We start from the raw sequence: 13,974 nt of genomic DNA on the forward strand, positions 1-13,974 counted from the left end.
TACGGCTTGAACTGCAGCTGATGAAAGGAACCGCCTTGCCAGAAAGGCAAATACCCCCGTCAGCCCGAGGGACAAAGCCGGGATTTAGGGAAGCAAGCCCCGGCGTGAGGTAAGGGGGTATTTGCTCAGCAGAGGCGTGCGGCAGAGCCCCGTGCTCGCGCGCAGCCTTGGCGTGCTGCTGAGGCGCAGCCCTGTCCCCGCCGAGCCCAGGGACGCTGGGGGTCCCGCGGGCCACCCCTGTCTCACAAACGGCTGCTCTAACGCACCCGGGATCTGCTTCACATTCCCAGCCTCTTTTTTTCCAGTTTCCCAGCTATTCCAGTCAGCTCTTCCCTATCGCCACTGAAGCGTTTTGCACAAGCGGGGTGACGGGGAGGGCTGTGCCGCGTTGCAGAGCCCGTGCCGGCACGCCAGCGTTCCCGGCTGCTCGCCCCGCGGCCGCAGGGCCAGCCGGAGGGGAAGGAGCCGGCTCCGGGGAGAGGTTTCTCGGCACGGGGGAGACAGCCTGGCCTGGCTGAAAGCCATCGGCCGCCAGCCCTCGCCCCGGGGCTGCCCCGGTCCCACACGATCCCCCGCAGCCGCAGACCGCTGCGGCCCCGCGGGGCTCCCGGAAACATCGCCATCCTCACGGGGACCGAGACGTCAGGGAAGGGGCAACGCCGGCGCAGGCAGCCCCTGCCCGCAGCTCCCTGCACGCCCCTCGGCCTGGCAGAGGCTGGAGGGGGGCGGCTACCCGGGGGGGGTCCCCCAAATCCCCTCGATTTCCCGGCGCAGGCATTGGGGCAGGGAGCGACGCGGACGAGGCAGCTCCGCGTCAGGCACCGCAGTCACCGGCTGGCCTGGGGAGGGGCTGCACCCCGCAAACCCGGCTGCTGCCTTCAGGCACCCTCCTGCCCGGACCGTCCCGCTCCCAGAGCCTGGGCCCGATCCTGACCCTTGGGACCTGGCCCGGCCCCAGACAGTGAGTTGAAGGCGCAGCACCGAGCTGGGGGTCTTGGCCCCCTGGGCTCGAACTCCCGTGGGTGGTGGGCGCGCTGCCTTGTGCAGGGCACGGCTCTCTGCACCCGCTGTGCCCGCTTGGGCAGCGCCAGGCTGCACCCCGGCTGCCGTTCCCGGTCGCAGGCAGCGCAGCGGCAGCCCCCTCCGCAGCCGGGGCCATGGGGCACCGCCGCCGGCTCGTGCCCCTGCGGCAGCCAGCCCTTCCCGCGACATTCAAGCATCCTCTCGGAGCAGAGAGGGAAGTGTCAACGTCTGGGACAGGCTCTATCGCCCCTCGGCTTCGGCTTTCGCCAGCCGGAGTCGTGAGACGGTAACCTCGCTGTGCAACCCCCCCCGCTGACTCAGAACCCAGGCCAAGGTGGCAGGATTGGGCCCCCCCAAGCACGGCTCTGCGGAGCGGGGGCCGGGTTTGCAGGGCGGCAGCAGGCAGCCGGCCCGAGCAGGCTGGCACCAGCAGGCACGGAGCACTCGGGGGTCCCAGGACGTCCCCCCCGCCCAGCCACCGGGGAGCAGCAGGACAGAGCGCTGCCCTCAAACAGCCCCTCCGGCCGCTCGGTCGGGCAGGGCTGCTCCCGTCACCCCGGGAGGTGGGAAGGCAGCGGTGAGCCCCGAAAATGAAGCAGAGGGAGAGGAGTTTCCTCCTTAGCATCCCCCCGTGAGCTGGTCCGAGGTGCTCCCGGCATCCCTCGGACTTGACTCGGCTGCCAGCGGCACTGGGGGTTTTCCCCGGGGAAGCGGCAGCAGCGTGGGGAGAGCCCAGAGCTGCCGGGAGCCACGAACCGGCCGGGCGCGAGAGTCTGCGTTCTCATGGCCGCTTCTGCATGAGGGGTTCAGCGGCGGGACGGGACCTCATCTGATCCCTCTCCAAACAGAGCCGCCAGCGAATTGTCAGTGTGCATTTGGATTTCACCCATGGCAGGTGGTGTGATTAGCCATGAAAAGCAGGCTTAGCGCGGGCTGGAAAACTACTGAGGTAGCCAAATTCCTGGCACTGGCCCCAGCCCGGCCCCGGCGATGGGGAGCCGAGCCGTGGGGAGCTGCGGCCGGGGGGTGTCAGAGCAGAGGGAGAGCGATGGCTGAGCCAGCGCTGGCACTGCCGTCGTGCAGCCGCTTCCCTCCCAGAGCACGTAGCCCTTATATTAAATCCATAAATAGGAAATTCCACTTCTTCAGAAAAAAACAGAATCCGGATATTTCATAAGTGTCCCAGCGGACATGAAAGCCGAATCAGGAAATTTCACTCAGCAGCAATATTAAAATTGCCGCAGACCTTCAGCCAGCTGTGGCAAAGCACCAGCGCCGCGCGCCCGGGGCCTGGCACAGCACGAGGGCTGGCTGCGGGGACACGTGTGCCGTGGTTCCTCAGCCACGGCGGCTGCGGGGTTCACCGTCCCTCACGACCCCCTCCCCGCCGGGCCCCGGCAGGCCACAGCTGCTATTTTCTCTGCGATAGGTAACCCCGGGTTTAGCAGAGCCGGGCTGCAGCTCTGGGAGAGCTCCATGGGAAAGCATCACCTCCCACCGCGGCATTCCCAGCTGCAAAAGCGAGGCCCCCTCCTCTGCAGCCGCAGCCCCGGCAGAGCTGGTGCTGCCGGGCTGCCTGCTCCGAGCCTGCCGCGGGCAGCACAGACCCTCCCCGCACGCTGCTGCCGGCATCAGCTACACGTGCTGCACAACCGCTGCCCGTCTGAGCCCTGATACCGCCGGTAACCGGCCGCGCGGGCAAGGACCAAAGCGGCCAAGAGGCTTTTCCCGGGGTGATGGGGCAGGCAGGGGTGAGGCAAGGAGGTGAACGTCAGCCTGTACTGGAGAACACGCTGCTGGTCGGGCGTGCAGCTGGCGGGGGCCTGCAGGAGAGCCCTGCGCTGCCGGCGGAGCCGGGCATGCTGCCCTGGCCGGGACGGGAGAGCTCTGCCGCCGGCAGCTCTGCCCTGCCCTGCGCTGCCCGCGCCGGCCCCGCACCAGCCCCGAGCCTTCCCGGCACCTGGGACCGCTCCTGCGCTGAGACAGGCAGAAGAGCCTTCCCCGGCATGGCTGGAGCGGAGCTGGCGCTGGACGTGCACCGATGCCCTCGTCGTCCCCCTCTGCTCACAAACCACACGCTTTCCAGAGCAAAGCCTGCCGGCGTAACTCGCTTTCCCGTCCACGAGGCGTTGCGGCGCGTTGCCGGCGCTGCGCGGGCAGGGGAGGTGGGACAGGAATCGTGAGAATTGCTCGCGCTTTCCCACGCGGCGGCACGTCCACAGGCGGCCGTGGGAGCAGGGGGAGACGCGGCTCGGGAAAGCGGGCGGCTACGCTGGCACTGCTGAGGCTGCGCTTCGGTGCCCGCGGGCGCTGGCTGTGGGGCCGGTGTTTGCACCACGCTCCGCTCCCACCCGGAGCGCACGGAGCCGGGAGCTCTGGGAGGAGGCAGAGCCCTGCGGGGGTTTGCCCCGGGCTCCCAGCGGTCCTCGCCCACCCGCACCCACCGGACACAAAAGGTCCCTTTGGTCGCCAAGAGGCCGAGGACCCGCTTTGGAAAACCCCACCGGCTTGGGGAGGGCTTCCTCGAAGCAGGAAGACAAGCAATGGCTACGCAGGCACCGGCCCCACCGCCGCAGCCGGGGCGCACGGGTGAGGGGCTCAGGGGGGACCCTGTGGGCACGAAAAGCAAAAGCAGCAGCCGGCAAGCCCCCGCTCACGGCACGTGCCAGGCCAGGCTCCTGCGGCCGCCTTCACCTGGGCCGTGGGGGGAAGCCGCCCCGGGGACCGGTGACGGGCGCCCGTGGGGCTGGGCAGGGAGGATGGACTGAGGCTGCTCCTCTGCAACCCGCTGCCCCTGCCAGAGCCGCCCTGCCCCACGCCCCGTGCCCTGCCAACCCTGGCCCTGCCAACCGGCGGCTCTCGCAGCCCGTCCTGGCGCCTGACGGCGCCGGCGCTTGGCCACGCTTGGTGCACGCCAATCGCGGCGCCCCGCGCCAGGCCCCAGGAGCGCCGCGCCGAGGAGGGAGGACGCGGGCTGGGAGCAGCCGCGTCCGTCCAGGCAGCGCGCGCAGCGCAGAAGCGCTCACCCCCTCGCTCTGCCAGGGAAAGAGCCGCCCCCGCAGGCACCGCGCAGAGGTAATTGCAGGTTATTACACAGCTCTGTCGTTAAATACGGATCACTTCTCTTCCGACAAGCATTCTGTGTAATGCAAACTCAAATCATCTTCCTCCTCCACCGAGCACCTCTCCTCACCTGCCAGGAGCCGTGGCAAGTCATGGCGGTGGCAGAGGATGCGATGTGCGTCGTGTCACGGCCGCGGCACAGGACGCAATGTGCGTCGGACACATCGCGGGCACAGACACCTCAAACCTCAAAGTTGTTTTCCAGGCTCAGCACGTTTGTCCACAGGATCAGTCTGGGGGGGATTCTCAGGCAGGCGAAAGTTGTGCCTCTCCCACCACGTGTTTGCAGGAGGCAACGCGGCTCGCAGGCTCTACAAAGCCCTCCCTGCTCTGTCGCCCCAGCTAAGTGTCTGAGCTGCTGGTTTATTGCCGTCTTGCCGAATCCCTGCTGCGTTCCATTCGACGTTTACCCTGCGAAGTGCAGAGGTGAGGTGCTGCAGCAGGGCCATCCCCAGGCATCCACCCGCGGGTGCCGCGCGTGTCCCTGGCCGCAAGACGTTTCATTACAGCTGCCCCAATTATTCTTTCATTTACGTGATTTTTAGAAAAACTGGAAGTTAACCAAACTAACTGCGGCTCTGCCCCTGTTCCACCACAGCACAGGCAAAGCGATTGTCGCTGCCATTACACACTCGTAGCGATGAGGGAGAAAGGTCGGAGTCCTGGAAAGCCAAGGCCAAGGACGAGTCCGTCTGTCCTGTTCCCCTCGCGGGGTCCCCCCCCAGGCCCCACCCACCCGGCCGGGACGCAGTGCCACGGCTGTCTTCTGCTCCCACCGAGAGTCATTCTGAGGCAACAAGAGAAAATTTCATCCCAGATGGCTTCAGCTTTGACGGAGTCAGAAACCAACTGCCCAGATCCCGGGCCGTCTCCAGCACAGCACGCCCTTGCGCTGACGGACATACCGCGTGCAGCGGGTTGACCTTGGCTGGCTGCCAGATGCCCACCCAGCCGCTCGCCCTCGGGTGGGGGTTCAGACTCTCGGGTCGGCGGGACGCGCCATGAGCCCCGTCCCTTCGGCAGAGCGGCACCCCGGCACCTGGCGGCCAGGGTGAGCCGTGACCCTCGAGGGCCGATGCTCTGGAGCGGCACGTCCGGCGTCTCGCCCAGCGCCCGCGTTTGTCCCGCCTGTCTCAGCCGTGGCCGCCCGGCCAGCGGGGGTCTCCCAGCACGTGCCATTCAGAGCCCCCCGGAGCCGTCTGTTCCCAGCCCGGCGGCACACGCCGTCCAGAGAGGGGAGAGCAGCGTTGGAGTCGTCTGCTTTCAAGGGACGAGGACACGAGCTTGAGGAAAGAGAAATAGGAAGAAGAAATCCTTAGTGACGCTTCTATGGCGTACGGCACACGAGGACCCCAAAACCCTCCAAAATCAGTAACTCTGCTCTGGGAGAGCCCTCCAGCCCAGCACGGACGCAGGTGCTGCCCTTCAGCAGTGGGTAACGGAGAGGCCCCAGCCCGACAAGCGACAGAGCTGGGGCAGGAGCACGCGACGGCTGCTCCCCCTCCTGCACCACCGCCCTGCCCGTAAACCCTGCGTTAGCCCCCCCCCGCCGTCAGCTGCCCTTCTCCAGACACTCGTGGGAATGAATGCTTCATCAGGCAGAACTGGGGTGAGGTCAAAACAAAATTACTTTCTATATAAACGAGCTTAAATCGAGATGATTTTTAGATGAAACTCTGTTTGCCGTGATGGGTCTCAGCGCTACGTGCGTGAGGCAGGAGTGCCAGAACACCGGCACCAATGTTTACCCAACCCACCTGGAGCACAAAAAATGTCAGGAATGGGAATTCGGCAGAGGACGCTGATGAGATGTGGATGCCAGCTCGCGGCCTCGGTCCCCGCAGACCAGAAAGCGTGAGCGTGGCGAACCGGACGCGCGTGCTCCGCGCGGTCCCCAGGGCAGGGCAGCCCCGCCGTGCTGCCGGCTGCCGCTCCAGAAATAGGAAATTGGTCCTGGGGGGGGAAATCCTTCTGTATTTTGTGGTTACTGTAACAGTAAGTTAACACAAGCTGGTTTAGCCCCTTAACCCTTTGCTCTGGTGAAATAAGGTTTCCCGGTCAGCGCACGGAAGCCCCAGTGCCGCTGGGCAGAGGAGTGCCGGGAGCCGTCGATGCCAGAGCCCATCTCCGGGCTCTCTCCCCGGCACGGCTCAGGCGCAGCCACCCCGGCACTCGCGGCACGGTGCGATGCCTTACGCACGCGTTGCTAGAATTCACCCAGCAGCTCCTCTTTGCCAGGTCTCAAGGCGGTAGACGGGGCCGGGAGGGCCGGGGGGGTGAGCTGCATCGCCTGTGCTTCCCCCAGCAGCGCAGAGAGCGTGCAGGGCGGCAGGGAAGAGACCCCCCTTGGTGTCACCAGTGGGTCCCCGGGAGCGCCTGTTATGGTGCAGGGGGCACCGACCCCCGGGGCGTGGGTGCGGGTGGGCGCCCGCAGACCCCAAGGCAGCGCCGGCCGCTGGGGTCCCGCTGGTGCTCCCCGGGGAGAGCCGGGGGAGATGCGGTGCCCAGGCAGCCCTGCCCAGACCCTCGGCACAGCGGCGGGGTCTTCTCGTTTCTTGTTAGAAGGCGTTTCCTGAGCACTGCAGTACTTCACCTTTCGGTCTGAAGCCCCACGCCTCTGCCCGTCCCGAGGACGAGGCGCTGACATTCTGCTTTTGTTGTTCCGTGCGCTGTTAGGGGCGGAGATCCTCACAGGGGTAGAAGTGCAACGCAACCCAGAGAGCATTGTAATGACTTCTCCAGACAAAATGAGTTTCTAAAATTAAACCAGCAAAATGAGAGAATGGAATATTTTTGCATTGATTTCATTGCCATGAATATTTGTAAAACTTAGTTGAATAATATTAAATAAAATAAAAAAGAGCACCGGGTGAGAACTACTGCCCGCATCTCTCTGTCCCAGCAAAGTGCAAAGCACATGCGAGAAAACACCTTAACAACGGCCGCTCCCGAGCCTCAGCGGCCGCACGCACCCTGCAAGGATCGGAGCTACAGCATCGCTTCCAGGCGCTGGGAGCAGGGAAGCCCCAGTCTCGAAGCAGGTGAAATCCCAAGAACGACGGGCAAAACCCCGTGGAGGTTATCGCCCATCGCGACAGCTCGCTCCCCAGGGAGGCCCTGACACCCCGGGCACCCACGTGCCTCGCAGCCCCGGCGCGACCACCCAGCGCCCTGCAGCCGTCTCGGGAGGCGAGCGGCGGCCTCGCGCCCCTGCCTAGCGCAGGCAGAGCAGGCAGCGGGGGACGGCGCGTGGGGCCCGAGCTCTGGTCGGCGCCGCAGACGTGCCGTGTCTCAGACGCGGGGTGCCGGCGTCACCAGCCCCGTTGCTTCCCCCGCTCGCATTTGCGCTCCCAGCTTCACCTCTGCTTTTCAACCCCTGTCCTCAGGCCAAGCGGCTTTTTTCTCCGGTCCCAGACGCTGCCTGCGCTCATCTTAATTGGCAAATAATTGCTACAAACTGAATTGCCACTCAGCTCCTCCTACGCCTGCCTATTAGCTCCTGGAGTTAGCGGGTTCGAAAGCACCCGTGTGAAACTGCTCTCCATCACGGGCTTCAGCCCCTTTCCAAGCTCCAGCCCCAGGTTTGCCCAGATACTCCGAAACCCTGCTGCGGGGACGCGCCGGCTGCCCCGGCTCCAGGAGACCCCGGCGGGGTTATGGCTTTGGGGAGCGGGTGGCATTGCCGCGGCAGCCCCTGGCTTTGGAAGGACGCAGGACGCCGTTCCCCACGGCGAGATGGAGCAGCGCCGCTTCACCCAGCTGCAACGCTCCCGTCCTCATCTTCCACCGCCACCTCCCTCCTCCCGGGGTCCAAGGTTTTCCAGCCCGGCACTGAGTGCGTTTCCCCGCCTTTCAACCCAACGGGCTTCTCTGCAGATCCCCTGGAGTACAGCCGAGACGAAAAAACCAACGTGGAGGTGCCAGAATGTACAGATTACAAAGAAAAAAAAGGATGAAAAAGTGCAGGGAGAGGGATGCATTGCCAAGGCAACCACCGACTGCGGGGACGCGAGATGGAGACCGAGGGGGAGCAAGGAGAGGGGGAGAGGGGAGCGGGGGCACGCGGGGCTCGGGTGGCCCGGGGCAGCTGGGCGAGGCGCTGCGCCGTCGGCACGGCTCACGGGGGAGACGCGGTTCCCCGGCACACGGCTCCGTAAGGACAGGAGAGGGCTTGCAAATGCCTTTCCGGCCGCTTTCAAAATCCATTCCCACCCCACCTGTGGCCCGCATGCGAGAGGAGAGAAGAGGGAAAAGGGAGGTTTTTCTGGAGTGAACCTTCTCCACGGGAGCCCGGGGCTCCGGGGATGGAGACAGCGGGGCCGGAAAGCCCAGGGGTGAGGACAGGATGGAGACGAGCTGCCCCCGGCCCCTCTGCCCGCCGGGGCAGCTCCCGTCCCCGCTCCGAGGGAGGGAGGAGGCCTCCCAGCACAGCAGCGTCCCCCGAGCCCATCAGCCCGCGTCCCGCCTGGTCCCACGGCCCGGCTCCCTGGAGCCGAGCGGTCAGGATTCAAGGGCTGGAAACTGCAGTTATCTGAGGGCCAGCACATCGAGTTAATTGTGCAAAATGTCAACCGGTAATTAGAAAATGAGAAGCACTCGCTGTTCAGTGACACATAGCAGTGGCATTTCTATTTTCAGACCTTAACGCAACTTATTAGAGTCAAAGTCTAATTAACGCACCACACTGTTGAGCAGAGGCTGGAGAGTGACCCAGATCTCACCCGTCTCCAAACGCTCCTCGCTTACAGGGAGGTTTTAAACTTTGTTCACACTTCAGACGTGGGTCAGGAGGAGACGGGCAGCGAAGCCCCCAGAGCAGGCAAAGCGCTGGCGTGGCAGAGGGGCTCCCTCCCGGGCTCGTTCTCTCTCTGTGCAGGTGCCGTTTTGTGCTTCGTTTGCAAGTGGAAAATGAAGCGACGCCAGATTCGTCTGGCTGGGGAGGAGCTGGCAGAGCCAGGCCCGGGGATGCGCTGGCAAAGGGGAGCAGGTGGATTTCCACCTGTGGTCCCTTCTCTGCAGCGGGGAGTGACGCTGTGAAGCTGCTGGCCCCCGGCCAGGCTGTCCCCACGGCACGTGGAGGAGGCCACCAATGTCCCCGAGGTCCCCCGAGTCTCGGTGCCATCCCTTGCAGAGGATGCTGCACCCAGTCGCCCAGTCCGTCGCTCCCGCTGCAGCGCGGAGCTGAGCCACCAACGGCACGGCCTCAGCCCCGGCGCACGCGGCAGCGCGCGGCACCGGAGCGAGCAGGGCTGCGCAGAAGGGGCAGAGCCTGCGCCCGCCACACGTCCCCGTCCCCAGGGAACAGCCCGCGGAGGGTCCCCAAAGTGCAGGGAGTCGTGGGAAGCAGCACAACCCACCCCTGCCTGGGGACAGCCCTGCCTCTGTCACTACAGCCGCACCGCTGGGACGGCAGCGAAGCCCCGCTTCTCCTGTGCCCCCCTTCTCCAATCATCGGGGGTGACAAATGCCCCCCCGACCTGCCCCAAAGCTGGGGCGAGCCCAGGCTGGCTTTGGTGAAGCTGGAGATCCCCGTCGCTTACACTCAGACTCGAGCACCTAAACCCCCCCGAGGCCGCTCAGGCTGGCCCTGAAAATCGCGGCCCCCAAGGGCCTGCGGCGGGATTTCGGCTGCTTCTGCGTTCACCTGATGCTGGAGCTTTCAAGGCCTCCAACCTCCGCACGGCTGGGCTGCAGACGCCGTCGCACAGAGCCCAGAGGGGTCTGAGACGCAGCCCCTGCCTGGGGCACGAGGCTGGGAGCCGGGGCACGGCCGCCTGCAGAACCAGGGCAGCCCCAGGCACGGGGAGGGGGACAGCGAGGCACAGCCACCCGGAAGGTCCATGGTGGCCGCCGCAGCTGCAGAGCTGCCGAGCCAACACGGGACGGCAGCAGGGAGGGCAGCCTTGAATCCAAGTCGAACGACACGGCGATAACCGTGCACGCGTGCGCTGGGCACAGCGGATCCTTTACGCGTGTTCACCTCCGAGAGCCCCGCGTGTGCCAACGCCCGTCGCCGTGCCTTCGGCCAGGAGCCAGGACTGGGAGAGCCTGGGCGCTGCGGGGCCGAGGGGACAGGCTGGTTGGTGCAGGAGCGGCCCGGGGCTCCGCGCCGCCAGGCTCCCGCACCCGGGCCGGGGACACGTCCCGAGCCCCGCAGCTCCCTCCTGCGCTCGGCTGCCGGCGGCCCTGGAGCGGCCCTGGCGCAGACAGCAGCTCCCAGCAGCATGGTGGTGAGCCCTGCTCCCCCGCCGAACCCCTGCTCCCCCAAGCACCGCATCCCAGGAGCTCTCCCTGACAGCTCCGAAATTCTCCGGCACTATTTTTACCCCACGGTTGCTATAGAGACATCAGACCCACTTGCCGTGATGCAGCCTCTTTCGGAAGCGCTGCATCACCGGCTGCCTCCCGCCTCCGATAACGCCCGGGGCAGGAGGCCGCTCTTTTGGGCAGAGCCCCACCGTAGCCGGAGATAACCCAGCCCTGCGGGACAGCCTGGCCTGGGAAGAGCAAAGGGTCCAGCAGAGAGAGGGAGATGTGACGGGGGGAGGAGGACAGCAGCATTTCAGAGCCCCGGGAGCCCGCCCCTGCAGCCCACCGCCCTGCCCTCCCCATCCAGCCCCGCTGCGCCCTACCCCCTGGACAGGGGTCCCTTGCAGAGGACGCTGCACCCAGTCGCCCAGTCCTGGTCCCACTGCGCATCGCTCCGCTGCGGCGCGGGGCTGAGCCACCGACGGCACGGCCACGGCCCCGCCGCTGCTTTTCAAAGCAAGAAGGGAAACGTTGAGGTTGCCTGACACAGGATACGTCAGGAAGGGTTTGGGGCCCAGGAGTCACAGAGCTGGGGATGAGAGGGCACAGGCGCAGGATCCATCCCTTCTGCCAGGCTGCGTCCAGCCCTGCGGTACCCACAGCATCCAGACCAGAAATAAAGGGGCAGCAGCTTCTGAAGATGGGAGAAGGGCTCGCTTACGGCCGTGCTGGAGCAGGAGTGGGGCTGCGGGTCCCCCTGACACCCCCCCGAGCCCTGGAGAGCTTTGCCAGCTCCCCCTGCCCTGCCCGGGGCGATGCCGCAGGACGCGGCAGCGCGCAGCCGCCTGCTCCATCGCTCCCGCAGTCCCCGGGCGAGCTGCTGCCTCCCCCCAGCTGGGCGAGGTGCGGCAGCGTCCGGGCGATGCCCCTGTGCCAGCCCTGAGCTCCCCGGTGCTTCCCGGGCACCGCGGCCAGCCCGACCCGGGACAGGCGGGGACGCGGAGCGGCTGTACGCAGCACGGGTGCAGCACTGCGTGGCTACGCAAGGTGTGAGGGGCAGGGCTGCCGCTAGCAGACGCCATCACAGATATCAACTAATTAATCTCCATCACACTGTGGGAAGCTGGTACTCGCTTAATTTTTCCAGCAGGAGAAATCGGGGTCAAAATTAAAGCAGATGCAAACCTGCACCAGGCTTTGGCCCTGCTCAGGTCTGCGGGGAAAACATCCGGATGCCACGGGGACGGCCGGTCCCCTCGCCCGTGAAAACCTCCACAAGGCCCACGGCTGAGGCTGAACACGTGGACGTGGCACGGCAGGGACCCGCTGGCCCCGGAGGCTGCACCTCCCCGGGGCGCACGGGCAGAGCCGAGGGCCTGACCCTGAACTTCATAAGCCTCTCGTCAGCCCTAATTAGTAACACGCATCTGCAGCGTCCTCCTGGAGCAGCAGAGCATGGGACAAGCCCACCGCGGGGCCAAAGCACAGGCTGCTGCGAGTTATGGGCACGCTGAAGGGCTGGGACCCCCAGCTGCCCCGTGCCGGGCATCCGGACCCCCCCGAGCCCAGGGCAGCCCCAGGCCCTGTGCCCCGCTGTGCCCCGTGGGTCAGGAGACAGGGGCCGTGCCCAGCCAGGGCGCTGGTGGTCCCCTCCGAAACGCCGGCGCTGAAAGCTCCCCCCATCACCTGCCTGCATCCCTCCAGGGAAGCGTGTTTATAAAAAGATGCCGTGCGTGGATGAGCTGGCAGAAATAGCTGCGCGCAGCCCTCTCCGTGCGGTGTGAGAGATGATCACCAGCTGTTCTGCAAAACACCCAAAATAGAACCAGCGCCAGCGCCACGCGGCCCCCGGGAGACGGTCCCTGCTCAGGTAAGGCAGCCAGGGCGGCGAGGCCGTGCTCGCGTCCCACCGGCGTCCGTGCCCCCGCTGCCGGGGCAGCCGCCGCTCCCAGGGGAGGCTCAAGGCGGCCGGGAGCCGGTGCTTCGGGAGAAGTGCCTTCCCAGGAGACAGGCCAGGCTGACAAGGCACGGGCTGATTTGCTGCGGCTCCTCCCGGGGCTTTAGAAGCGCGCAGAGCCGTGATTGCCCCTTGCCGCCCTGTCCCTGAGCCTGCGGCCGTGGCCTCGGGCTCCCGAAGCATCACTACAGCCCCCGCTCGAATGCCGCTGGGGATCTCAGCTGCACCACACACACACAGACAGGCCCGCTACGGTCCCAGCAGGCAGCTGAAAGCAGCTCCCTCCTCCTCTGGGCTGGGCCAGACTCTAATTATAACTTCAGAAAGCTGTAATAAACGGATGAGAGCTGCCCAACAGCTTGTCTGTGGTGACATGTTGCTGGAGCGGCCCAACAAAGCACTCGACTTCTCTGCTATTCTCTTCGGCGTCACAGTCGTGTCACCTCCGCCTCTCCCTGCTCTGCCCGGGAGGAAGGCACCGTGGGGCAGAAGGAGCCCTTCTGCCGGGGTGAGGGTTCTGGGTGCCGGTATCCCCCCTGCTGCTGCCCATGCACGCCGGCAGCACCTCCGGCTCGGTGCCCGGCCCTCCGCAGCCTGCCAGGGCTGTTCAGGCAGACCCCAGCAGGGCCCAGAGCGTGCGCGGGATGGCACCCCGGGCACCCACAAACCACCTCCCTCGCAGTCTTGCCCTGAAGTGGCTGGTCCGGGCACTGCTGCAGCACTGAGGACCGAAGCGAGGGCTCGGAGCCCTGGCGCTGGAGCTGCGGTTTCTCCTCCCGCAGCCATCCCTGCCGGCCCCGTTGCCATGGCATCCTCAGGGATGGCACGGATGCTGGCGAGGAAGACGAGGAGGACACGTTGGCTCTGCCTAGCCAGGACGGGGCTGGGGCAGATCTGGGGGCTCCCTTGCAGGCGGGGGCCGTTCCCTTCCTGGCGGGTCCCAACTCTCCGGGATAACTGGCAGCAGCGGTTCCTGGAGAGCCCGTTGCTCGCTGGCCTCGCCAGCGGCGGGGAGCTGCACGAGGTGCTGAGCTGGTCTTGGCAGTACAGGCATCGCCCTGCCCAGGGCTCTGCCGCTGCCCTCCCCGTCCCTCGGCACGCTGGCTGGGAGAGCTTCTCCTGTCTGCAGCTCTTACAAGGGCACGGGAAGAAGTCGGCACCTGCAGAGCCTTTGCACTGGGTTATAAACAGTCAATGAGCTGAGGGCTGCTGCCCCCGGGTCTGCCCCTGCCTCCGCCTCCCTCGCTCTCCGGTCTGACCGGGGTTTTTTGGAGGTCTCAGACCATACCGTTGGCATCTGCGCTAGAAGAGACTGAAGGGTGAGCCGCACTGACGCCGGTCCCACAGCGGAGGTGGCACAGAAATGCTCACTCCAGAAGGAGGGCAGTGGTTAAAGCTGAGGTGACGCACACGACGCTTTCCAGGCGCCTCTACGCGACCCTGGGTTCAGCCAAGCCCCTTCGTGTTCGCTGCTCCTAGCAAACCAAGGAAGAAGCAGGGATATTCAGCCCAAATGTCCTATTTAACCCATCGCCCAGCGAAGCAAAATCCCCCCTTCTCGGCACATCTCATATTCACAGCAACTGAACTTCATACTCGGAGCCTGGCGAGCTGGCACTGGG

General features: G+C 65.9%; 1 protein-coding gene across 1 annotated transcript in view; it reads left to right on the forward strand.

Annotated features, from left to right (window-relative positions):
* The first annotated feature begins 6,520 nt into the window (after positions 1 to 6,520).
* GDPGP1 (GDP-D-glucose phosphorylase 1) overlaps positions 6,521 to 13,974 on the forward strand; it is a 121,730-nt gene continuing 114,276 nt past the window's right edge. The window contains exon 1 of the mRNA XM_075506529.1: positions 6,521 to 6,524. The gene's annotated coding sequence lies outside the window, so the exon portion shown is untranslated. The remainder of the gene's footprint in view (positions 6,525 to 13,974) is intronic.

This window comes from Mycteria americana, chromosome 6, assembly GCF_035582795.1.
Source record: "Mycteria americana isolate JAX WOST 10 ecotype Jacksonville Zoo and Gardens chromosome 6, USCA_MyAme_1.0, whole genome shotgun sequence".
NCBI classification, from domain to species: Eukaryota; Metazoa; Chordata; class Aves; order Ciconiiformes; family Ciconiidae; genus Mycteria; species Mycteria americana.